The following is a 26399-nucleotide window of genomic DNA, read 5'->3' on the forward strand; positions in this document are numbered from 1 at the left end:
AACACAGATCAAAACAACTATCAAATTAAAAATGCAATGAAATCATTAAAAAATACAATAAAATTAATAAGAAAGGTGTCAGTTTCCTACCTACAGAGCTAAAAGCCAGGGAATAACAATAGGTTTTTAATCTGGACTTAAAGACCTGCACTGATGACGCTTGTCTAATATGGAGGGGAAGGTTATTCCAGAGCATTGGAGCTGCAATTGAAAACGCTCAGTCTCCTCTGCATTTCAGCCGCGACTTAGGAACCGACGGCAACAGCTGCTCAGCTGAACGGAGCGAGCAAGGAGGAACGTGTGGCTTCAGCAAATCAGATAAGTAGACAGGAGCCAGACCATTTAAAGATTTAAAAACCAATAAAAGGACTTTAAAACGAACCCTAAATTCAATGGGAAGCCAATGCAAGGAAGCCAGAACCGGAATGTGATCGAATTTCCTACTACCGGTTAAAAATCGTGCCACACTAACTGCAGGCGTGACAAGGTGCCTGACCCAAACCCTATTAAAAGGGAATTACAATACAAACCAATGACCATAAGCTGCTAGTGACAAACTAGCAGAAATATTTATATTTCTTCATTCAAAATGACCCTTGACCTAGAACCAGTTATTAGTGTATTACTCATTTCATGTACTAAATGAGCACTAAATTAAATATAAATCACAAAATCACCAACTTCATATCCATAAGCTGAAAATCAAAATTCAACACACAACACAGTTACTTCCTATCGATGTCTCATCACGGGGTATGTATGGCTCATTGATGGAGGTCACCTGCTGCAGGAAGTGGTCCCAGTCTGGCTTGCAAACTGGTAGCTCTGCCTGGAAGTGGGTCCAGAACCTAGAGGCCAACAAGAGGAGATTAGAGGTTGAAACATTTACAGTACCAATGCACAACAGTTAATCAGAAGTACAAATTGAGGTGTCATTATTGTATTCCATTCACATTGTCGTGGATTAACTATTACACATGATTCTAACATATGAGACAAAATATGTGTACTTGTGGTGGTAGACATCTGGGTCTCGGCTGATGCGGTTCTGAAAGCCAATGTACAGATCATCCCAGAGGCAGCCATGCAGCACCATGTACCTCATCACTCCAATCCTGTTTTTAATCTTTAAGGAGATCAAGAAACACATTACTACTCTTTGCAAGCAGGTGTTTGAGGTTCTTGTCATTTCTCAATAGCCATTTTTGTAAAGCACAGAAGTGATTGACAGTAAATAGAACATTTGCTATCGTCTTGATGCATTCTCAATCATCCAGGAAAGTAAATCTCCAAAAGTTGATTCTGTTCATCTGGACGTAGCGTTTTGTGGGAGAAACGTTTCGTCACTCATCCAAGTGACTTCTTCAGTCTCAGCTGACTGCAGGTTTCCCCAAATCTTATAAACAGGACATTTGCATAATGACTGAAACCAGCCCACTGAAGGAACAATGGGCTGGGAGGTCAGTTCCTTAATCATAATTATGCAAATTCTCATGACCATTGATCAACAACCACTGATCAAAGCCCACTGATCAATGGCCATGAGTACCATTCACAGAGAGTTGGGGAATGGCTGCAATCACAGCATTGTAAGATGGCGAAAGATATACATGTGAGATTTCCATCAGTAATGGGGGACATCTAAAAGCTGACGTGTACCGTAAACCTACACATACGGATCAGTATCTAAGGTTTGACTCTCATCATCCACTGGAGCACAAACTGGGTGGCATCAGGACGCTACAACACAGAGCGAACACCATCTCCACAGACACAGCAGCCAGAGAGGCAGAAGAACATCACATCAAGAAGGCCCTGAGTAAATGTGGTTATCCCAGCTGGACTTTTGTCAAAGCTGGAAAGACACCTAAAGAAAGCTCCAGCCGATCCAGGAGAGAAGGACAACCGCTGCCTAAGAGAAAACCTGTAGTGATCCCATATGTGTCAGGAGTATCAGAACAGTTGAGATGCATTTTTTCTAAACACCGGGTCTCTGTGGCTTTTAAACCCCAAAATATGATGCGCCAAAAATTGGTCCACCCCAAGGATCGGGTCCCCCAACACAAACAGAGTAACACAGTGTACGCTGTTAAGTGCCAGGAGGATTGCCAGGATTTATACATCAGGGAAACCAAACAACCTCTGGCTAAGAGGATGGCACAACACAGAAGAGCTACCTCGTCAGGCCAGGACTCTGCAGTCTATTTACACCTACAGGCCAGTGGACACTCTTTCAATGATGAGGATGTACACATCCTGGACAGGGAGGAACGCTGGTTTGAGGGCGGAGTCAAGGAGGCCATTTACGTGAAAAGGGAAAGACCATCTCTGAATGGAGGAGGGGGCCTAAGGGTACATCTGTCACCATCTTACAATGCTGTGATTGCAGCCATTCCCCAACTCTCTGTGAATGGGACTCATGGACATTGATCAGTGGTCTTTGATCAGTGGGTTTTGATCAATGATCATGAGAATTTGCATAATTATGATTAAGGAACTGACCTCCCAGCCCATTGTTCCTTCAGTGGGCTGGTTTCAGTCATTATGCAAATGTACTGTTTATAAGATTGAAACCTGCAGTCAGCTGAGACTGAAGAAGTCACTTGGATGATGACGAAACGTTTCTCCCACAAAACGCTACGTCCAGATGAACAGATTCAACTTTTGGAGAAGAACATTTGGTAGCTCTCATGTAATGAGTACACCTTTATTTAACAACACTGTCGAGTTCATCAGTAAAAACAGACCGACAGTATTTTATGTATTTCAGTATTACGTAGTAATACAGTAGTACGTATTTCCATGACAGCCTGATTAAGGGAAGGTACCATGGTCAAAGAGTTGAGGGTTTGTTTTACTAGTTTCAGAATCTGATTGCTAATGCTCTCTCTCTGTCGGCCAAATATGAATCAGATATTTTTTTAAATTTTCTATGGGTAGTCATTAAACTCTGCACCTTTAGTACTTTTACATTCTTAAACAATTTAAATGCTTATATCTGAAAAAGAAGGTCTAATTTTTAAAATGCCAGGTCTGACACTTGGATCTGTATAAACCAAAAAAGAAAGCGGACTGCAGAAAACTCTTTTATAAATAGTTTAACATTTGAATAAATATACTTTTATTCTTTTTTTCCCCCAAAGATAACATGACAGTCATGCTCTAAGTTATGTGTGTTAAAGCTAGTCTTAGTATGAGACTGGGAGCAGGTGGAACACAGCTAGACTTAATAAATCTGCCCTTTATATACTGTCTGCAACTTAGATTAGAGATTAGATTAGATAGAACTTTATTAATCCCTCGGGTGGGTTCCTCCGGGAAATTCGGTTTCCAATAGCACAGCACCTACCTACAGAAGTTACAGAATGTGAGCAGAAATATACCATATATACACATATATAAATACAGAGACATATAAATACAGAGTATACAAAAGAGATAAATAGAATAAATAGGAATAAGAATACAAGGGAATTGAACATTTCAAGTATTGTGAGTCTATTGCACCGTTGGATATTAAAAGTATTGCACATTGAAAAGGCACTACACCTGTTTCCCCTCCCTCTCCCCTCCAGAGAGGAGTTAAACAGTTTGATGGCGTGTGGGACAAAGGAGTTTTTAAGTCTGTTGGTTCTTGTCTTTGGGAGAAGCAACCTGTCACTGAACAGACTCCTCTGGTTGTTTATGGCCATGTGCAGAGGATGCCCAGCATTGTCCATAATGTCCAGCAATTTCTTTAGTGTCCTTTTCTCTGCCACTGTCACCAGAGTGTCCAGCTTCATGCCGACCACAGAGCCAGCCTTCCTGATCAGTTTTTCTAGCCTGGATGAGTCCTTCTTTGCTGTGCTGCTCCCCCAGCACACCACAGCATAGAAAAGTACTCCAGCAACCACTGACTGGTAAAACATCATCAGGAGCTTCCTGCAGATGTTAAAAGACCTCAGCCTCCTGAGGAAGTACAGTCTGCTTTGGCCTTTTTTCTACAGGTGCTGCGTGTTGCATGACCAGTCCAGTTTGTTGTCCACCCACAGCCCGAGGTACTTGTATGTGTTGACCACCTCCACCTCCTCTCCCTCTATCTGAACCGGCAGTGGACCTGCTCTGGACCTCCCGAAGTCCACAACCAGTTCCTTGGTCTTTGAGGTGTTGAGTTGCAGGTTGTTTGTGTGACTCCATGTGACAAAGTTCCTCAGCAGACTCCTGTACTCCTCTTCCTGATCATCCCAGATACACCCCATGATGGCTGTGTCATCTGCAAACTTCTGAATATGGCATAATTCAGAGTTGTAGCAGAAGTCAGAGGTGTACAGGGTGAAGAGAAGAGGGGACAGCACAGTTCCCTGTGGTGCTCCTGTGCTGCTGACCAGTGTCAGACGTGATGTCCTTCAGCCTGACGTACTGTGGTCTGTCGGTGAGGTAGTTTGAGATCCAGGCGACCAGGCAGGGGTCCACCTGCATCCTGTTTAGTTTTTCCTGAAGCAGACAGGGCCGGATGGTATTAAAGGCACTTGAAACAGGATCCTGACTGTGCCTTTTCCCTTGTCCAGGTGTGAGTGGGCTCTACGTAGGAGGTACAGGATGGCATCCTCCACTCCGACATCCGCCTTGTATGCGAATTGTAGTGGGTCCTGGGCATGTTGTACCTGTGGTCGGAGGAGGTTGAGGAAGAGCCACTCTAGAGTCTTCATAAAATGTGACGTCAGTGCCACCGGTCGGAAATCATTCAGCTCATTGGGCCAGTTCCTTTTGGGGACCGGGACGATGCAGGATGTCTTCCATAGGGCGGGCACTCTCCCCAGTCGCAGACTGAGATTGAAGACTCATTGTAGCTGCTCCCCAAGTTCAGCAGCACACGCCTTTAGCATCCTAGGACACACCTTGTCTGGGCCTGCTGCCTTTCTGGGGCGAAGCTTCCTCAGTTGTCTCCTGACCTGATCCACTGTGACACTGGGAGATGATTGGAAGGAGGGGGGGAAAGATGTCCTGCTGTTGAGAGAGGGGTTAGAGGAGGGGGGTGTCATAGTGTCAGGGAGGGGGGGAAGCGAGGGAGGTAGGAGAGTAGGGAGAGGGCTCTGTAGTAAAGGTGAGGGTGGGGGGGTTGTGGGCTGGTCAAACCTGTTAAAGAAGTTGTTGAGTTTGTTTGCCTTCTCCACAGTCCCCCCCCCCCCCCCCCCACTGTACTGTTCTTGGTGTTGTGGCCTGTGATGGTTTTCACACGATTCCAGACCTCCCTCATATTGTTCCTCTCCAACTTCTGCTCCACCTTCCTCCTGTAGGTGTCCTTTGCTTCCCTCAGGCAGCGTTTCACCTCCCGCTGTGCTGCTTTCATCTCCTCCTTCACTTTGCTCCTGAAGGCCTTCTTCTTCATGTTGAGGACAGCTTTGACTTCCTGTGTTACCCACGGTTTGTTATTAGGGTAACACCGTACCGTCTTAGCAGGGGCGACCGCATCCACACAAAAGTTGAGATAGTCTGTCCACCAGTTCAGAAGTTTTGGCGTGAGATATGTGAAGACTTATCAAAGTGTCTGAAATGTAACATTCCAACTTCTCCTTTAGTATGTTTGTTGGGCAGCTTAGATAATGTCACTACGGAAAAGAATATAGCCCATATGGTTTTCACTGCCCTATGCATAGCCAAGAAAACAGTCCTCATGAACTGGAAAAATAAAAATAATCTTAATTCTAACCAATATAGAAATTATCTATTAGATTACATTAGTCTTGATACAGCCTCTGCCACCACATCAGATCAATTGCTCTGGGCTCCTTTGATCAGCTCCATCACCTAGTGGGGGTGGGGGGCCATAGTTTGGTCCCACCTTCACTGTTGTGATTGGTGTGGGGGTAGGGACAGGCTTAGGGCGTCGGGGGGTTCCCCAGGAGCATCTTCCTTGGGGGGCTCAACCCGGGGTAGCGGTCATGGCCAATTAGGGGCTCTGTTGGCTCTTAGGTGACGGTTTCCTCATGGCTGCGTGCAGCGGGGCTAGGGGAGGGTCTGTGCTGACGGACGTGGGTTACTGACCTGGTAGCCTGGCTGCCCCTGGGTGGGTCCGGGATGGGCGTGAGGTTCTGGGGGCGCTCCGTCTCTGGGCTGGGGCCCTGGCCGGGCCTCAGGGGCTTGGGTCCTGGTTGGTGTGTTGCCGAGGTTGTGGGCGGGTGGGTGTATGGGGGCCCGGCCCTGGCGCGGGGTGCCGCCGGTGCATCGAGCCACCTGGGGGGCTCTTCAACTGGTGGGGGAGGTTGTCACATCTTGCAGGAGCTTTCCTCTCTTCAGGAACTCTCTCTGCAGGAGGGGGAGATACAGGAGTGGTGGAGGAAGATCTCAGCCTGGGCGTCTATTGTCTTGTGTAGTCTGGAAGATGAGTGGATGATGGGGTGGGTGCAGTTTTCTCTGTGGTGGGGTCGGGTGAATTGTCCCGGGCTCTGTGGGACCGGGGGGCGCTGCTGCACTGGGCCCCGGTCCGGATGGGCCTGGGCCCCCTTTCCCTGGCGGGTTGCACAGCATGGGGGTGCCTACTGGGGTCAGCGGGGGAGCTGGCCCCAGGGAGGGGTCACTTGCCCCTCCCTTCCTTCCCTCCCCATCTCCAGTGGCCTCCCTCTTCCCGCTCCACCACAATCACCCACACATGCAGGGCCTTGGGGTAGGGGTGTGTCACCAGGGTGCAGAGGAGACATCCCCCCCCTCTGTCCCCTTCTGGCTGCCTCTGCCTCAATTTTATCCCACAACTTAGACATTCACATTACTCACACTCTCATTACACATACATATAGGATCTTGGAGGTGGGCACGCTACACGGATTCCAAACTACCATCAGGGTGTACACCTCACCCCTGGCGTCGTTGCCCACCTCTCAATTTTAAATACATGTAGACATTGAGGGCTAGCAGGAGGGGCTATATGCTTACCTGCTGCTCTGGCAGGTGGCTCCATGCCCTCCTGGGTTTTAAATGCACCTTAGAACACACATACATCAACAGTACATATGAGCGGGTGGAGGGAGGTTTGGAGTCTTCCTACACCCCCGTTCTCTGCGGCCTGCTGGAGCAGGGGGGCTAGGAGGAGGAGTTGGCCGTCCGACTGGGGTCTGGTGTATGGGGCCTCCCTGCTGCTGCGGAGTCGGGGCGGTCTGCTTCTCCCCACCGCAGGGAAAAGGGTTACACCACCTGAGTCTGGGTGCAGTTTCCCCCTCCAGGGGCAAGGGTACCTAGACTCGGGGCTTAGAGTACACTTGGGGAGTGTGATTGTGTGTACAGCGTCTCTCTATGTCTGTCTCCACGTTGGGTGAGTGTTGAGCAATTGTATATGAGAGCATGAGGGTGGGAATAGATGTTTGTATCTGTGTGTGCCTGTTTGTCTGTGTCTATATGTCAGGTTGGGTATCAGACGCCACCTCTCTGAGGACATCTCAGGCCCTCCAAGGTTTGGAGGCCCATCTCCCCCCACCACTTCCCCTGCCGGTGGCGGACGCCCTCAGACATCGGTGCGTTGGTGGTTCTCTGTCTCCGGGGGTGGGCGCCCAGGTACCCACCGGCTCACTCCTTGGCGGCTGCTTATTGGGGCCTGGAGCCTGGGGCTCGCTCGGGCCACTTTGGGGATGGGGTGCCCTCGGCCTCACGGCCCGGGGCTCGGCCACTCAGGCACAGCTGGCTGCCGGCGGAGCTCACGGGCACGTCACTGCAACCCCCCCTGGCTTCTGCTCCGCGGCTGCTGAGTGACCCCTCATCTGGGACTCTCCTCAGCTCTTTCTGGGATAGTGGCGCGGCTGCCCCTCTGTTGGTCTTCCTTGGTCTCTTGTGTTCTGGGGGCCTCTGGATGTCTGGAGTCTTGATCTCCTCCATACCTGCTTCATGCCCTGGAGGTCGGGGCAGTGGCCCCCCACACCCTCTAGCAGATCATTACATGAAGGAACCTTTTAAAAACAAGCGCGTTCATGCTCACAGGTGTACACACGGGTGATCACACACACAAATTACACCCTTTTTGGCTCCTACCTCAAAGCACACTGTGCGCTGTCGATCTCACGTGCTGCACAATAATGTTTAATATTTAGTATTTACTGTCATATTCTCATATATCATTGTGATCTTGTTTATTACTCTCGTTTTCTTCTGCTTGCTTTCTTTTTTCTTTCTCAACAGGTGATCCAGGTGATCGATATATGTATTTTTTGTCTGCTTATTCTGTTGGTTTTTGTTTTTTGCCCTTTTTCCCCGTCCCTCTTCTCAGGTTTTTTTCTTTCCCTCTTTCTTTCTCCACATTCTCTCCTCCAGTCAAGTCTGTCCCGTATTCAGCAAGTGAAAATAAAATAAACAATAAAAAGTTGAATCAAATGGACCATTACGGCAAGGCTGGGATGGTCCATTTGGTAAAGTAAATCCGTTGGGCATCTTTCTTCGCCTTTAGACAATAATTCTGATGGCAAAAGAACCAAACGGGACAGGTTAAAAAAAAAAAAAAAAAAAAAAAGAGATAGTCTGTCAGACAGTGTGTCGCCCCCTCTATGTCCTCACCATGTGGGCTCAGAAGCACATCCCAGTCTCTGGTGTCATAACAATCCCTCAGGGCATCCTCCTTTTCTGGGGTCCAGCTCCTAATGGAGCGCATTGTGACAGGCTGCCTTTGGACGAGGGGTGTGTATTGTGGCTTTAGGTAAACCAGGTTGTCGTCTGACTTCCCTAGTGGGGGGAGGGGGGTGGCTCTGTATGCATCTCTCACATTAGCATACAGTAGGTCAATTGTCCTGTTGCTTCGTGTGGAACAATTCACAAACTGGTGAAAAGCAGCCAGAGTAGAATCTAGTGTGGCATGATTAAAGTCTCCAGATATAGTAATGAAAGCCTCAGGGTGCTGTGTCTGCAGTCTTGCTGTAACTGTGTGTATTTCCTCACAGGCAGCTGCTGCCTCAGCCCTCGGAGGGATGTAAACACACACACAGATCACATGACTAGGGATGGGTATTGATAAGATTTTCACGATTCAGATTCCATTTTCGATTCTGTTTAATGATTCGATTCTTTATCGATTCTCTTATCGATTCTTATTTTTAAAAAAGGAGAATACTAAGGTCGATTAGCTTAGAACTTAGAACCGGGTTTCGATACCCATCCCTAAACATGACTGAACTCTCGAGGTAGATAGTATGGCCACAAGCTAACGGCTAGCAGCTCCAGGTCCGGACGGCATACCGATACTTTAACGGAGACGTGTCCAGGGTTACAATATCTGTTGTTAATGTAGACAATGAGTCCCCCACCTCTGCTTTTTCCGCTGGCCTGTGTGTCCCTATCGGCTCTCACGGATGTGTAACCGCATAGGTCTACGTTAGCCTGCGGCGTTAGCTCGGTTAGCCACGTCTCCGTGAAGATAAATAAACTTCACTCACAGTATAGTCGGTGGTTGTTCAGAGCACACAGTTCATCAATTTTGTTCTGTAGCGAGTTCACGTTGCCCATTATCACTGTTGGGATTGATGGTTTGAATCGCCTCCGGTGATCCGCTTTCCTCGCTCCAGCCTTGCAGCCTCTGTAGCTCCTCTTTATCTCGGTCGGGATGTTGTGCCTTTGTGTTTAGTGCAAGCAGCTCCGCTCTCGAATAGATGAAGGAGCTGGTTCCAGAAGTTTTAAAAAGTGCATGATCCATCTCGTATCGCTATATCTAAGAGGTAGAAAGTAGAGGAACTAGAGGAAAGTGAAATAAAGTTTGAAAGCCTACTTTAAAAAAAGTTAAAAGTTAAGAAAAGGTGCGGTGTTGCAGAGCTACTTGGAAAGGCTGCCGTCACTCCAGCGCCATCTTGCAATCCCTTGAATCTTGAATCAGGTTTGATCTTTATCAGTTATCTTGCTATAGTAACTATAGGGAAAACAGTGATACTATGACCATGGTGCATGACCAAAATTTTTGTGACCATGTGCTATGAACCTAAATTCTTTATTTCTAAATAAATCTACAGCCTGAAGTGTCTTGATGCATGCTCTATCATTCAGGTAAGTAAATCCCAAAAGGTTGATTCTGTTCATCTCGACCTTTTCAGTGGGAGAAATGTTTCATCACTCATCCAGGTGACTTCTTCAGTCTCACTGAACTTTAGGTTTCCAACCTTATAAACAGGACATTTGCACAAGGACTGAAACTAGCACCACTGAATGAACAATGGGCTGTGAGGTCAGTTCCTTGATCATTAATATGCAAATTGTGATGACCATTGATCAACAACCATTGATCAGTGGTCATAAGTACCATTCACAGAGTGGCTGCAATCACCAAAAAGATGCATAAAAATGTGAGGAACTAAAGCATTTTCCCTTCATTTCTGTCATGGTACTGGGTCTGTGACCAGGTGTGTGTAACTTTGGGTTAAGTTTATACTCTTTGATTTGTTGTTGTTCATGGTTTTGGTTGTCTTTATTGTTTTCTTCTTGTTTTTTTTTATAGTCCCTAGTCTTTAGGTTTCTGTCTCTGTGCCCTTCCTGTGTTCCATGTTTCTCGTTTAGCTACTCTTGTTTCCATGCTTCATGTTCCCTCTCTGTCTTTCCGTAGTCAGTCATATCTCCATGTCACAGTGTCAAGTCTTTGTGTATTTAAGCCCTGTGTTTTTCTCTGCTTGTATGCCTTGTGTCGCTCCTTGCACCTAGCTCCTTGTTCCTAGTTTTCTAGTCTCTTAGTTCCTTTGCTTTTCAGTTCCTAGTTTCTAGTCCTTAGTTTAGTTTTCTGTTCAAGTTGTGTTCTCTTGTACCAAGTGTTTTGCCACAGCACAATAAAGCTGCCTCCCTAAGTTCATTCTTTTGAATTTCGAAAGTCCTGCTTTTGGATGCCTGCACAGCAATGCTACGCAAGAATTTCAGGGGCTCAAAAGTAATCAGCAAATTAAATTACTCAAAATAAAATGTTCATTTCTAATATTTGGTTGAAAAACGTTTGCTGGCAATGACAGCCTGAAGTGTTAAACTAATGGACATCACCAGATGCTGGGTTTCTTCCTTTTTAATGCTCTGCCATGCCTTCACTGCGACAGCTATCAGTTGCTGTTTTTTATATCAGTATTTATCAGAAATTCAGGCTCAGACCAAACAGATTTTTGACACCAATCAGATTCCAGTCAACAGTTGGCAAAATACTCACTTTTAGACCATTTTTGTTAAGGTAATTTGTCTGGTTCTCTTATGCACTGTTTGTTTAGTTTTAGGTTACTCACCTCAACATAGTAATGCTCTCTGTCAGGTCTTTTTATAGGGAATGACAGATCCAAAGTCCACGAGGTAGTCATAACCATGAGGAAGGTGTTCAAAATTGTCACCTGTTTCAGTGACCTACATGGGAGTTTGAATAAAATGGCAATGAACAGTAAGAAATGCTTGGACCATAGGAGCACTTTTTAGTTCAAAATGTAGCTTCCTACCTAAGGGGATAGACTGGATCTTTTAAAGAGAAATCAGACAGGGTGGATCAAGCAAAGAAGTAAGGGAAGAGAAAGTGTCATGCAGAATCAGAACAGATCTTTTTACATTATCTCAAGCATAAGCTGACCTGTATCGGACGTGCCAATTTCTATGAACTACTATTGTAGCTTGCTTGTACCTATAAGCTCCTAGAAAATGAAATGAATTGGGTAATTGAATATGAAAAATCAAGGCCACTGTATCACTCACACAGTTGACTCAGTTAACAGCTGTTGACACTGAAATTAAAGTTCACTCTTGGTGCTTTAATATTTTATCAATTGAATTAAATTGATGTAAAAAATAAAATGCAAAAAAAAAAACAGTCACTGCCAAATTATTTCATGAAATATAGTTTCATGAAACTAAACATACATTTAAATAATTAAAAATAAATTTCTAATTTTTAAAATTTTGACTACACCTTCATTCTACATGGAAACAATGTCAACATCATCGATGGTGCAGTTTTTGCTGTCATAGGGTGACCAGTTTTGAGTGCTGAGATGTTATTGCAGACTTGCCACAGCATGCAAAATGAAATCATGAGCAGCATCAGAATAGTAAAATGGAAAAAAAAGATGCCGCCTTTAAATTTTCATTAGTTTTCAGTTTACTGAAAGTTTTTTAATTAATTAATTTTGGTTCACTAGGAGACTGCAAACACTAAAAACTGTAAATCCATCTAAAAGTTAAGTCACCAAACTACACTTAGTTCTTTTTGCAATTAGATTTTAACCTCCAAGGACCTGGTGTCCACATATGTGGACATTTTGGGTTGTCTAGATCAAAATAGTAAATCTACAAGGGCCTGATATCCACTTATGAACAGTGTTGGGCAAGTTATTTTGAAAAAGTAACTGAGTTAGTAACTGAGTTACAAGATTCTAAAAGTAATTAATTACTTGAAAAGCAACTATTGCGTTACTTTAAAAAAAAATGTTTAACCCTCTGGGGTCCAGGGTATAATTGGCCATTTTTAACCACTTTTGATTTTACCTCTACATTTCACCTTTAAAAACTATTTACTTTGCCTTGTTTGGTATCATCCTTTTCAGCACAACCTCACATGTCTGAATTTACAGTTATGTTTTCATTTTGACATACTGTATTAACACAATTGATCTAAAATCAGACAAAAAACATAAAATCCGAGTAGAAAAAGTTAGATTTTTTACTGTAACAACCACAAACATGTTTATTGAATCATATTTCATAACTTTAAATGCAAATTGTCAATTTTAAAATCCTATGCACAAGTTTTGCAAACAAGTTATTTGCAGCCATTTACCTTTTACCCTTTTTATAAACATTTCAAACTATTTACATAACAGTCGGGTGTCCTGCATTCAGTAAGATGCCACACAAATTATTTGTGCCGCTCCAAAAAATAATTTCTGTCCACTATAAAGGAGAACATCACAAGCCTGATACCTGCAGGTCTGACAACAGGAGGTCTATCACTCCTGTTTTCTACCTGGAGACAGCAGTCACCTCATTGTTCTGACACACAACACAAAACTATCCACAACACTACACACTAACTACACAAGACAACACATTAATTACACACTCCAAACATGCTAAACGTCACAAATCTCTCACATCTCAAAACTCGCGCTCTCTCTTTTTCTGCTTTCTTTCTCTCTCTCTCTCTCTCCGTCACTCCTAAAACTTCCCCCTCTTCTTAAACAACCAAATGTCATGTTGCCATATCATTTTTTGATTGGTCGACATGGTACATTTTTCCACCAACACGAACGGGCTTTTTTTTGTTTTGTTTTTTTATTTTTTGCTCATAAGTAGAGAGTGCTTGCTAGCGCTGTACTTAGACGTTAAACGTGACAAAACTATTGAGGATAAAACACGCGTATATATTGTTTATGTTCATGACTCTGGTTTTACGTGGCGTATCAACACAATTTAAAAACTGGTATATAGCACCTTGTTGCTTTCTCATCTTGAAGTGGTCATGTGATTGGCTTACCACGAGTACTTTATTCTTCCTCCAGTCAAACAGAGGCACTCATTGTTTTGCCCCCTTAGCTCCAGGTGTTGTGCCAAAAAGTGATCGTCGGCCAGAAAGTGATTGCCATCCGCGGGAGCGCGCGCAGCTGCTTAAAGCTGTAGCGCCCAGATTACTTACGTGCAGTAAGCTGAACACAGCTTCAGCCGTCTGTTGAAAAATAGTAACGCGACCACACCGCATTTTCTTGTTAGTAATGGCAACGGCGTTGTAATGATAGAAATAGTAATTAGTTAGATTACTCGTTACTGTTACAAGTAACGCCGTTACTTGTAATGCCGTTACTTGTAATGCCGTTATTCCCATCACTGCTTACGAAGACATTATACTGCCACTGTTCTATCGAAATTTAAAGCGAATTTCCTCATATGTGGATTAAATTTTTCTCAGAAACAAAAATCAGCTAAAAAAAAAAAATCACGTAATTCTTTGTTTTTACATTCATCAGGTCCCAATCAGCCCAAATAGGAAAGAGAAATTAAAAATGCATGCCATGAAAGAGTTTGGAGCTTATGAGGTTAAAGGTCATTTTACCTCTCTTGCTTGTAGAAAGTAGAGGGAAAGGGTGGGGTATAACACCATAGACGATATGCGCAAAGATGCTTTCACCAAAGAACTCTTGAGCAGAAAACGGAACAGGAACAAAGTATATGCCACCTAAGATCACATATTAAGCTACAGGAAATGTTGTGCCATGCGCAACTGACATTTTTTGTCACAGAAGTTGCAAAAGAAGGAAGATGTTCATCTTTGCCTAGGACATTTACCCAAACAACTAGGTTGTAGTTTTTAAAGTCAGCCCAGGTGTAATAAAACTGGATCCAGCTTTGATGTTTAAACATCTCTGAGCTGATGGCGCTGTTCAATTCATTCACATACAAGTCAAACTCCCAGTTGTCCTTGTAGATTTTTGCACTGTCTGGTGGATTGGTGATGGCCTCACTGTGGTTGATTGTAGTAAAGGAAATATCAAGAAGTTAGAAGTTAGACGTCATCCACATGTGCATTTTATATAATAATTTCAGATTATTGCAATTTGGATCTATACTTTTGTCTTTGGCTGTCTCAAGTTTTATTTGAAGGTGGTGCCTGAATTTCCACTTAAAAGTAGATTTTTTTCAAAGATAGAAGTGTGCATGCATTGTCATAATTATTATCATTTCAATCCAGATGACAATTTAAATGTTTGCTAGAATTTGCTGATATTCAATCTTGTTATCGTGACCTGTGTTGACAGTGGCTTCCTTCATAGTGTCCATCAAAAACCCTTTTATTGGCACGCTTTTCCTTACTGTGGACATCATGATTATGATAATAACGATTTTAGATCAGGGGTCTCAAACCCGCGGCCTGGGGGCCACTTGCAACCTGTATACTGACGTGAAAAAATATAATGCAATTTGGATGCAATTATAATGCAATGATGCAAAATACTACATTTTTAGAAATATTTGTGGGTGTTTTCTTGTTTGTTTGTCATGTATTACTTGAATACTAAAGTGTCCTCCAATGACATGGCAGTGCCAGCAGTGAGCCACAGCTCAGATAAGTTTGAGCCCCCTGCTATAGATATTTCTGTGGGACAATATTTTGTTTTCCTTGGTTTTTCCACCTGTTAGACACATTTCTAGTGTAATGCTTTTTGCATCCCTACACCAAAGACGAGTATAGCAACACAACAGAATTTTCTCCGTTCTTGTTGTGAATTCATTAATATGGAGGTGACAGATGTAACACAGTAAGGGGAATTGTTGAAAAGAATATATCAATGGGCCAATAGGCTCGACTATAGGAGCACAGGGGTGTGTTTAAATGAGACACAGAGACAAGAATGTAACTCAAAAGAACCAACCGACTTTAGTGAAATAAACCATAAGTTCGACAAGCACAGGTTAAAGACACTTTACAATGGTAGAAAGGAAACTTACAAAAAGAAAGAAAAGTAAAACACATAAACTACTAAAACAATGACTTGGCCAAGTGTTACTTTTGGTTTTCAATGTTCGGTTTCAACATTCGGGTTTCAATGTTCGGGTTTCAATGTTCGGGTGCACCCTAGTAACCTGACTCCTTAACTCTTACAGAAACAGATTACACAAATCTAATGTACATTCCAATGAAAATCTCACACTCTTTTCACATGTGGAGAATGTTTTACACAACAGCTCATTATTCAAAGTCCCAAATAAAAAATGTCCAAGGGGTAAAGTCCAAAATATTCCCAGGGTGTGAAAGAAAATAGGGGTGGGAGAATGTCAGTCAGTGGTCTTATGTATAACCAGCTGTGTGTGAAAGTGTGAGTGATACAGTCCTACCACACCGCAAGGTGCAGCAGATCATCAAGTGGAAAAGAAGCGAATCTCAGTCTCTCTAAGTCCAGGTGGGAAGGCTTGCCATCTATTTCACCGGAGGAATCCACCTCAGGAACAATTCAGCATACAAGAAAAAAACCTGACCGATCTCAGTGCATCACGGCCGAAGACAATGGTATGGTGTCTCTCGGTCGGAAAATGCGGGGCTTTCTGGAAGCAGATTGAGATGAACTTTAAAGCAGTTGATAGCAACCAGAGCTAACAAAGGCTAACAGTTTAGCTCCACGCGGTACTTTCTAAAGTCGCCAGAAAACTGCAGCATTCGCCTGTTTACTCACTGTGGCTACTCTTAACATGGAAGGTAGCTGATAATCAGCGAACTTATGTGCAGCATAGTTGGTTGCAACTTATATCTAATACTTTTCCCAGCTCGAAAGCTTCAGTCTCTCTTTTCTCCTGCCAGCACGCGACTACCTCCACACATAGCAGCGAACACAGAGCAGGTGGGTGGGACATACAGCGGCAGGCTGCTCTCCCATTGGTCAAAGCATACTGGGACCTGTGCATTTCGATTGGTTCGGCAGGCTGTCCATCTCTCCTCATATTTATCAGTCCTTAAAGTGCTACCCTCATTTTATGTGGGTTACGCAGAGTTTACATTAATCTTTATTAATAAGATTTCCAAATTAAATGTTGTCAATTTCTTAGGTTTCTCTTTCTCATTCAGCGCAAGATCTGTTTCACACTTGTCAAACGCAGTCTTGGCTGCAATAGACTTAGTTGAGCAATTCTCCTTCTCTCACCCCTTTTCACTCACTATGTTTAGACACCCCCCTGGATTCAATTATGAGTTTTTAATAATCTCTGGCTGTCTTCTCCAGCATGTTTTTTGGTCTGTCTCCCTCCCATCATCCCCAGCTAGTCGTGGAATATTGCTGTTCCTCCCTGAGCCTGGTTCTCTTTCCTACTCACTGTCACTAAAGTGCTTGCTCAAAGGGCATCATTTGATTGTTGAGCTTTTAGTCTTTACCTTACAATATAAAGGACCTTGAGGCAACTGTTATAGTGATTTGGCACTATATGAATAAAACTGAACTAAAATGGTGCTTTAATATAGTATCTATAATATGATTTTAGTGTGCTACAGAGAAGAGGCAGAAACGTAAAAAATATAACTGCCCAATATTTTCACTCTTCTTATCAAGTAATTGTTCTATCAGATCCTGCTGGAATCCCAGAAATCTGTCCAAGGTGTCCTTTGGCACCTGACCACCAGTGCCAGTTGTGAATCAGTTGTGGCAATATTTAACAGCAAAATTTTATAATGGTGTTTTAAAAGAAATACAAAGTACATATAAGATGATTGTTGTCCACATGTGATGACCTGGGAGTCACACAGCAGTTCTTGTATTTTTTTATTTTTTTTTTTACAAAGGGCAGTATTTGAAATCCTAGGAATGAATCTGGACTGAATGTGTGAAATCACAAGCAAGGTATTGGTTGCAAAGAAGTATAGAGAGCTACAAACACTCAGAAACTACTCAGCAGTCTATGTACAGTGGCTTGCAAAAGTATTCGGTCCCCTTGAACTTTCCCACATTTTGTCACATTACAGCCACAAACATGAATCAATGTTATTGGAATTCCACGTGAAAGACCAATACAAAGTGGTGTACACGTGAGAAATGGAACGAAAATCATACATGATTCCAAACATTTTTTACAAATAAATAACTGCAAAGTGGGGTGTGCGTAATTATTCAGTCCCCTGAGTCAATACTTTGTAGAACCACCTTTTGCTGCAGTTACAGCTGCCAGTCTTTTAGGGTATGTCTCTACGAGCTTTGCACATCTACAGACTGAAATCCTTGCCCATTCTTCTTTGCAAAACAGCTCCAGCTCAGTCAGATTAGATGGACAGCGTTTGTGAACAGCAGTTTTCAGATCTTGCCACAGATTCTGGATTGGATTTAGATCTGGACTTTGACTGGGCCATTCTAACACATGGATATGTTTTGTTTTAAACCATTCCATTGTTGCCCTGGCTTTATGTCCTGCTGGAAGGTGAACCTCCGCCCCAGTCTCAAGTCTTTTGCAGACTCCAAGAGGTTTTCTTCCAAGATTGCCCTGTATTTGGCTCCATCCATCTTCCCATCAACTCTGACCAGCTTCCCTGTCCCTGCTGAAGAGAAGCACCCCCAGAGCATGATGCTGCCACCACCATATTTGACAGTGGGGATGGTGTGTTCAGAGTGATGTGCAGTGTTAGTTTTCCGCCACACATAGCGTTTTGCATTTTGGTCTCATCTGACCAGAGCACCTTCTTCCACATGTCTGCTGTGTCCCCCACATGGCTTGTGGCAAACTGCAAACGGGACTTCTTATGGTTTTCTGTTAACAATGGCTTTCTTCTTGCCACTCTTCCATAAAGGCCAACTTTGTGCAGTGCACGACTAATAGTTGTCCTATGGACAGATTCCCCCACCTGAGCTGTAGATCTCTGCAGCTCGTCCAGAGTCACCATGGGCCTCTTGGCTGCATTTCTGATCAGCACTCTCCTTGTTCGGCCTGTGAGTTTAGGTGGACGGCCTTGTCTTGGTAGGTTTACAGTTGTGCCATACTCCTTCCATTTCTGAATGATGGCTTGAACAGTGCTCTGTGGGATGTTCAAGGCTTGGGAAATCTTTTTGTAGCCTAAGCCTGCTTTAAATTTCTCAATAACTTTATCCCTGACCTGTTTGGTGTGTTCTTTGGACTTCATGGTGTTGTTGCTCCCAATATTCTCTTAGACAACCTCTGAGGCCGTCACAGAGCAGTTGTGGAGCTGTTTTGCAAAGAAGAATGGGCAAGAAATTCAGTCTCTAGATGTGCAAAGCTGGTAGAGACATACCCTAAAAGACTGGCAGCTGTAATTGCAGCAAAAGGTGGTTCTACAAAGTATTGACTCAGGGGGCTGAATAATTACGCACACCCCACTTTTCAGTTATTTATTTGTAAAAAATGTTTGGAATCATGTATGATTTTCATTCCACTTCTCACGTGTACACCACTTTGTATTGGTCTTTCACGTGGAATTCCAATAAAATTGATTCATGTTTGTGGCTGTAATGTGACAAAATGTGGGAAAGTTCAAGGGGGCCGAATACTTTTGCAAGCCACTGTAATTGTAAAAAAGCGCAACGTTAAGAGAGACAGTGGAACGTACGCCTTCAAAATAAAGCCTCCTTCTTCTGGTTACAGCAGTTCCACTATCAACTTATTCTTTCAAGGTGAAATTCTCTGTTTCTGATTTGAGACACACCAGTGTCTCACAAGTGGTGAGTTCAATTCAATTCAATTGTATCTATATAGCACCAAATCACAACAACATTTATATTATAAGGTAAAGAACCTACAATAGTGCAAAACAGAGGAAACCCCAACAATCGCACAACCCCCATGACCAAGCGCTTTGGTGCTTTTGGAAGCTGGTTTCACAGTCTTTGCAGACAAGTCAGCATCTTTCACACAGACTACCGACAATAGTGGCAATCTGCTAGCAACCAAGGAGAAAGAACATTTTTAGTGCAGTCTTTTTGTGACTGTTTTCAGTCAGTAACAGCCAGAAAACACTTTGTTCAACATAACATGTCTTTTTTTCCCCCCACTTATTTGGCCAAGGGGTAAAATATAAAGTCATGCACACACATACACACACAGGAAAACACACTTTGTTTGAGTTGCTTCAACCTGTTAGTGGGGTCTCTCAGAGCGACGCCAAGGTCCAGCACGACACCTGGTTTGGGTGTCCAAGTCTTGATTTGTGGTGCAAGCTTATTGATAAGTGCATTTAGGTCCTCTGCACTATTTTTGACATTTATATCCCGAATGTACCTTCTCACCCACACACACAGTAGCAATAGACAGAAAAGAAAGGGCACAAAAAGTACAAATTAATATTGCATACCTTTTTGTTGCTACACACCACTATATTAACTAAACGAGAGCAGAATGCAGTTAACCTAAAATCCTTTAAAGCCTATCTTAAAATCCCACTTAAAGACTAAATATAAAATATTACATAAAAATATGGTTAAAAAGTTGGGACAAGGAATTGTATCAGAAATAAATAAACCTGAATTAGTTACATTTGCTGACAGGGTGCATCTGCCCTTGTCAGCGCTAAAATAACACTGTTGTTCTCTTTGTCCACTGCTGTTATTGTGTGTACGCAATCAATCCCACGTGTGGGACTAATAAAGGTTATCTTATCTTATCTTATCTTATCTTAATCCTTCTAAAAAAGAAAAAACTACCTGTCTGACGGATGAGCCTCCACAAAATAACCTGCAAATGGGCAGTAGATTTTTGGCTGTAGGGATTTCACCAGCATAGCTTTATAGTTCAATAGCTTCTTCCTTTCATTCTTGATAAACTCTGTCTTCCAGGAATCTGGAAACAAACAGTCAATATGTGCTTCATTTCATGTTCGCTAACAACTACAAGAGACTCCAAGCCTCTTTATGGTTCAGAAAGATGTTCCATGAAGATCTGAAACAAATTAGTTTGTTGAGACCATTTTGTTTTTCACTAACCCAGCGATGCAATGATGCAAAACTATACGCACCATGACTTTCCATGACATAGCAGAAAAATGTATTTTCTATGCAGAAAAAATATTAGTAACCTTTGGTTGTTTGCTAAAATTTTCAACAGTAAAATATTATCTGAAGCCACTATTAACGTGTTCGTTTATCCACCTGGAGGAATCAGCTGTAGCTACAGCCAGCTTGGCAAAAGAGACAGTACCTATCCTATCTTAGCATTACACAAAGCTTTATGTGGAAAATGTCCATCTATCCAATTGGTTAAAACAGGTGGGGCAGAGTTGTAGTTTGGAATTTCCCATTAGCTTGTCTTGATCACTGTTAGATAGACACATGCAACCTCAGGGAAAAAAAGAACCCAATGCAGATGTGCTAAAAGCTGCAGCTGCTTGATGAGAAAACTTAAGGCCGAGTCCAAAAGCGAATCAAACCCTGCAAATTCTCATGACTGAATGGACAGGTTGTAACATCAAAAAGTATGCATGCATACAGCCTGCTACAAAAAATGGTTTGCTAGCATTACTAAGTACTAAGTATGGTGACTTATGACTAATACTGGGCTGTGCACTGAGGGGGAACTAGTCACTGAACTAACACTCACCACTGTATTTTCCTCCATAGAAAGTCATGGGAAATCCAGAAGCACCTCCAGCAAAGTCCGTCATCATCAAGTCCACATTTTGTGGTAGCCTGCCCCCATTTGGTCTGGTGCAGTCCACAGTGTTGAGGATCATGTGACCTACAATCACAAAAGAACTGAATGTTTAAATCAGACAGATTTTTACACCAGAAGTAGTTATATTACTCAAAATAACACCTTTGTAGTCAACAATAATGCAAGTGTCAATTTCAGGGTGTACACCATCCATCAGGATCATAAATCTCAGGTGATCGTTAACCTGAGTGAGACAAAGACAGATTTATTTTATTTCGTTATAGCATTCAGAAGTATATTAGTTTATAAGTATATTTACTTCATTGTGGAATTATTTAGCATTTTCTTTTAGCCAAGTGTGAGAAGCACTAGCTTACATTTCGCCACACACCAAAAGGAATGACATTGATATTGGTCAGCTTGACTTGGCTTTGCTTCAAATACCTGAAGCAGACACAAATAATACATGATCAGATTTAAAGTGACAGACGTAATGGGTTATTTGAACTCTGCCACCTTACTAACCAAAAGACCGGTCTGGATGTGTCACCAACATATAGTCAGGTCCATAAATATTGGGACATCGACACAATTCTAACATTTTTGGCTCTATACACAACCACAATGGATTCCAAATGAAACGAACAAGACATGCTTTAACTGCAGACTGTCAGCTTTTATTTGAGGGTATTTACATCCAAATCAGGTGAACAGTATAGGAATTATGACAGTTTGTATATGTGCCTCCCACTTCCTAAGGGACCAAAAGTAATGGGACAATTGGCTTCTCAGCTGTTCCATGGCCAGGTGTGTGTTATTCCCTCATTACCCCAATTACAATGAACAAATAAAAGGTCCAGAGTTCATTTCAAGTGTGCTGTTTGCTTTTTGAACCTGTTGCTGTCAACTGCCAGGATGAGATCCAAAGAGCTGTCACTACCAGTGAAGCAAGCCATCATTAGGCTGAAAAAAACAAAACAAACCCATCAGAGAGATTGCAAAAACATCAGGCGTGGCCAAAACAACTGTTTAGAACATTCCCAAAAAGAAGGAACGCACTGGTGAGCTCAGCAACACCAAAAGACTAGGAAGACCACGGGACACAACTGTGGTGGATGACCAAAGAATCCTTTCCCTGGTGAAGAAAACACCCTTCACAACAGTTGGCCAGATCAAGAACACTCTCTAGGAGGCAGGTGTATGTGCGTCAGAGTCAACAATCAAGAGAAGACTCCACCAGTGTGAATACAGAGGGTTCACCACAAGATGTAAACCTTTGGTGAGCCCCAAAAACAGGCAGGCCAGATTAGAGTTTGCCAAACGACATCTGAAAAAGCCGTCGCAGTTCTGGAACAACATCCTATGGACAGATGAGACCAACATCAACTTGTACCAGAGTGATGGGAAGAGAAGAGTATGGAGAAGGAAAGGAACTGCTCATGATCCTAAGCATACCACCTCATCAGTGAAGCATTGTGGTGGAAGTGTCATGGCGTGGGCATGTATGGCTGCCAGTGGAACTGGTTCTCTTGTATTTATTGATGATGTGACTGCTGACAAAAGCAGCACAATGAATTCCGAAGTGTTTCGGGCAATATTATCTGCTCATATTCAGACAAATGCTTCGAAACTCATTGGACGGCGCTTCACAGTGCAGGTGGACAACGACCCAAAGCATACTGCAAAAGCAACCAAAGAGTTTTTGAAGGGAAAGAAGTGGACTGTTTTGCAATGGCCAAGTCAATCACCTGACCTGAATCCGATTGAGCATGTATTTCACTTGCTGAAGACAAAACTGAAGGGAAAATGCCCCAAGAACAAGCAGGAACTGAAGACTGTTGCAGTAGAGGCCTGGCAGAGCATCACCAGGGATGAAACCCGGCGTCTGGTGATGTCTATGTGTTCCAGACTTCAGGCTGTGATTGACTGTAAAGGATTTGCAACCAAGTATTAAAAAATGAATGTTTGATTTATGGTTCTTATTCTGGCCCATTACTTTTGGTCCCTCAAGAAGTGGGAGGCACATTTGCAAACTGTTGTAATTCCTACACCGTTCACCTGATTTGGATGTAAATACCCTCAAATAAAAGCTGACACTCTGCAGTTAAAGCATGTCTTGTTCGTTTCATTTGGAATCCATTGTGGTGGTGTATAGAGCCAAAAATGTTAGAATTGTGTCGATGTCCCAATATTTATGGACCTGACTGTATATGGCCATATCAGGACTCCTTTCTGCCAAGACTTTCAGTGTGGGGTAACTAGAGAAGAGAGAGGACAAGTATGGCATTAATATATTCTTTTTTTGAATACTGACAGTCATGTGAAAACCTCTATGGGCTCAAAATGTGGTCATAAATATTTTGTACTTGTAAATCAGTTTTGTACTTGTAAATCAGGATTTGTATGTGTAAAAAGAATTTGTGTGTGTGTGAAAAAGATTTGTATGTGTAAAAAGAATTTGTGTGTGCGTAAAAAAGATTTGTATGTGTAAAAAGAATTTGTGTGTGCGTAAAAAAGATTCGCATGTGTAAAAAGAATTTGTGTGTGCGTAAAAAAGATTTGTGTGTGGACTTAGCCAAAAAAACACCTGCAAGTTACAAGTATGAATTTTGACCCTATTTTTCTTCCTTTCATCTGATTGGTCAATGTCATGTCAATCACTAATGTAACAATCCAATCAGAGAACAGATGGGTTTGGCTGTCGGAGGGGCGCTTTTTTTGAACTGCAGGTCCTTGAAGGGAATAAATGCCCTTTTACATGCCAACCCAGCGTTTTCCTTCATCACCATGAAGGAAAACAGTCTGTGGTCGTCCGAGTTTGGTGATTTTTGTGTCACAGGTCTACGTGCTTAACACAGGGACTTCCACAGCCTTTTCAACAGCGCTGCGGACCGCAAGGGGGGGGGGGGGGGGGGTGGGAGCAGTGTTTTGGAAATGACAGTCTTCACTACAAAGCTTTCTTCGTTATGAATTAGCATACATGTTTTTATTGAACATCTGAAGAACTAGCAAAACAAATTCTTGTAGAGGACATAAGGTCAGAGATAGAAACGACAAGGAGCAGGTGCATCTAGTACAGGTAGAGCTGCTGCAAAAACCCACAGAGCTCAGCAGCCAGCGCAACAAATTCTGGATCCTTTGCTTTTAGTTAGCAGTTAGCAGCACATGCTGCGTCCGATGTGAAAGGACCTTTATGCTGTGCACTGTGACTCACAGCAATGGTCCCGGGTCAGCCCTGACTTTGTGTTAAACTAATCCTAAAGTAATAATGATATTTCTAACCACTGATATACCACAACTTTATCCTTTCAACAGCTGCTGAAAGTTAGGGGACCTAGCTTCTATCGGATATTTATATAGAGATCCTCCAGCTTCAAACTGGATTACCCTTCAAGGACCTGCAGTTCAAAAAAGCACCACTCCGACAGCCAAACCCATCTGTTCTCTGATTGGATTGTTACATTTGTGATTGACATGACATTGACCAATCAGATGAAAGGAAGAAAAATAGGGTCAAAATTCGTACTTGTAACTTGCAGGTGTTTTTTTGGCTAAGTCCACACACAAATCTTTTTTACGCACACACAAATTCTTTTTACACATACAAATCCTGACTTACAAGTACAAAACTAATTTACAAGTACAAAATATTTATGACCACATTTTGAGCCCATATTGGCTTTCAGAGGAATTCACTTTTTCACTTTCTTGTTATCAGAAGCTATCAGCTATTTTCCCTCAGAATAATACTCCTACAGTTTTCCTGTTACTCTGTGAGAATGCTGAGTGGGTTTGAGTCCCACTTGCGGCTCTTTGCTCTGTGTCTTGCCTGTCTCTCTCCCCACTTTCCTCTCTATTGCCACTGTAACTGTCTAATAAAGGCAAAAAGAATAAATAACACAAACATAATGGCAGAGCTTGCCTGAGGTGGTCTGAGTGCATATGGCTGATGTAGATGAGATCTGCAGCACACAGTCTGTCCAGGGCATCTGCAGGAGGCTCATGGAGAAGCCACCAGCCCCTGGAAAATGCAGGACCCTTCAACCAGGGGTCGAACATGAACTTTCTCTCACCAAGCTGTAGTTCCATGCAAGCATGTGTGAAGTATGTGACCTACATGGTATATGTCATATTACTTTTGAATAGCATCTTTTCAATGTCATTCCAGGGGGGAAAAGCATAAAATGATCACTTTATCACGGACAATACTCTTTTAATACATTAAAAAAAGAAGTTGACTTAAAAAATGTATGCATGGTTTGTGCTTTCCTATAGTGCAATAGGAAAATACATACTTTGACTTCTCCTTCCTGGAGCTCCAGGGGCTCTCGGGGATCAGTCATCCAGGGATCGACGGGGCTCAGCTCTAGCAGCTGAAGCCCCCCATCATCCAACATTTCTACCTCTGAAGGTGGGACAAAAATCTCAGGTTTAGCTCCATGAACACTTACATTGTTTTGTTATTAAACTGCTTTCTTAGCACTTTGTCTGGAATAATTTAATGTTTAATTGTGTCTGTGCTTAGCTTTAATACTGGAAAGCAGGTGCGTCAGTTTTTCACTTCATCATTGTCCTACCTTTCCTTTACCTTGATGTTTGACTTTTGTGTAACATTTACACAGTGCTGGCCACACCTTGTATCAACATGAGTGTTTGCAAGCATCTCGGCTGACCCGGAATTGGCAAAGTGCTCATCTTTTAATTGAAATTAATTGTTATTTATACAGCCTACTTCAAGAGCTTTGAACAATTTTTTTTTCACTGGTTGAACAAGAAAGGAAACATGCAGTGTATAAAAGTCTAAGTACACTGTTTTTGGAGACCTGGCAGTTTGAATTTGAACTTTTTACCACACAATACTCAAGTCACATTGATATGATGAATGTGTCCTCATCCTCAGTTTTAATTTCAACACTTTTTATACACAGTTTTCTGTTACCCTAACGTGTCATATTCCATAAACTAACATATACATGGCAATGTACGGACAGAACTTACCAAGCTCATCCTGCAAGAAGCTGTCAGGTGGGTTGACATACTTCATGGTTGATACATTTAATTTCCAGTTGTGTTTGGTCTATTTAACTGTCCTGTGGGAACAGAGAAGCATGTCAGCTAACAGGAAAAGTCAGTAACTGACAATAAGTAATCTCTGGTACTTGTTCCTGTTCTCATATGCCATCCAGGTCTTCAATGTCCTTTACAAACAGCCCCCCTTGATGTTTGCACTGGTTCTTGCATGCTTTAAAGCCGTTATTGCTTTTAAATATGATGTAACATTTTCCACCCTTTGGGCTTTTCTTGAAATTGACTCCTTCTTTGAGCGAGCCAACTGCTTCAGCATCCAGTGATAGTGACACCTTCGTTGTTTGCGAGGTCAT

The 26399-nt window shown here is 42.8% G+C and overlaps 1 pseudogene; it reads right to left on the reverse strand.

The window, feature by feature from the left end:
• Nucleotides 1–709: 709 nt before the first annotated feature.
• LOC134635395 (cytidine monophosphate-N-acetylneuraminic acid hydroxylase-like) lies at nucleotides 710–26399 on the reverse strand (annotated as a pseudogene).

This window comes from Pelmatolapia mariae, linkage group LG10_11 (assembly GCF_036321145.2).
Source record: "Pelmatolapia mariae isolate MD_Pm_ZW linkage group LG10_11, Pm_UMD_F_2, whole genome shotgun sequence".
Lineage (NCBI taxonomy): Eukaryota > Metazoa > Chordata > Actinopteri > Cichliformes > Cichlidae > Pelmatolapia > Pelmatolapia mariae.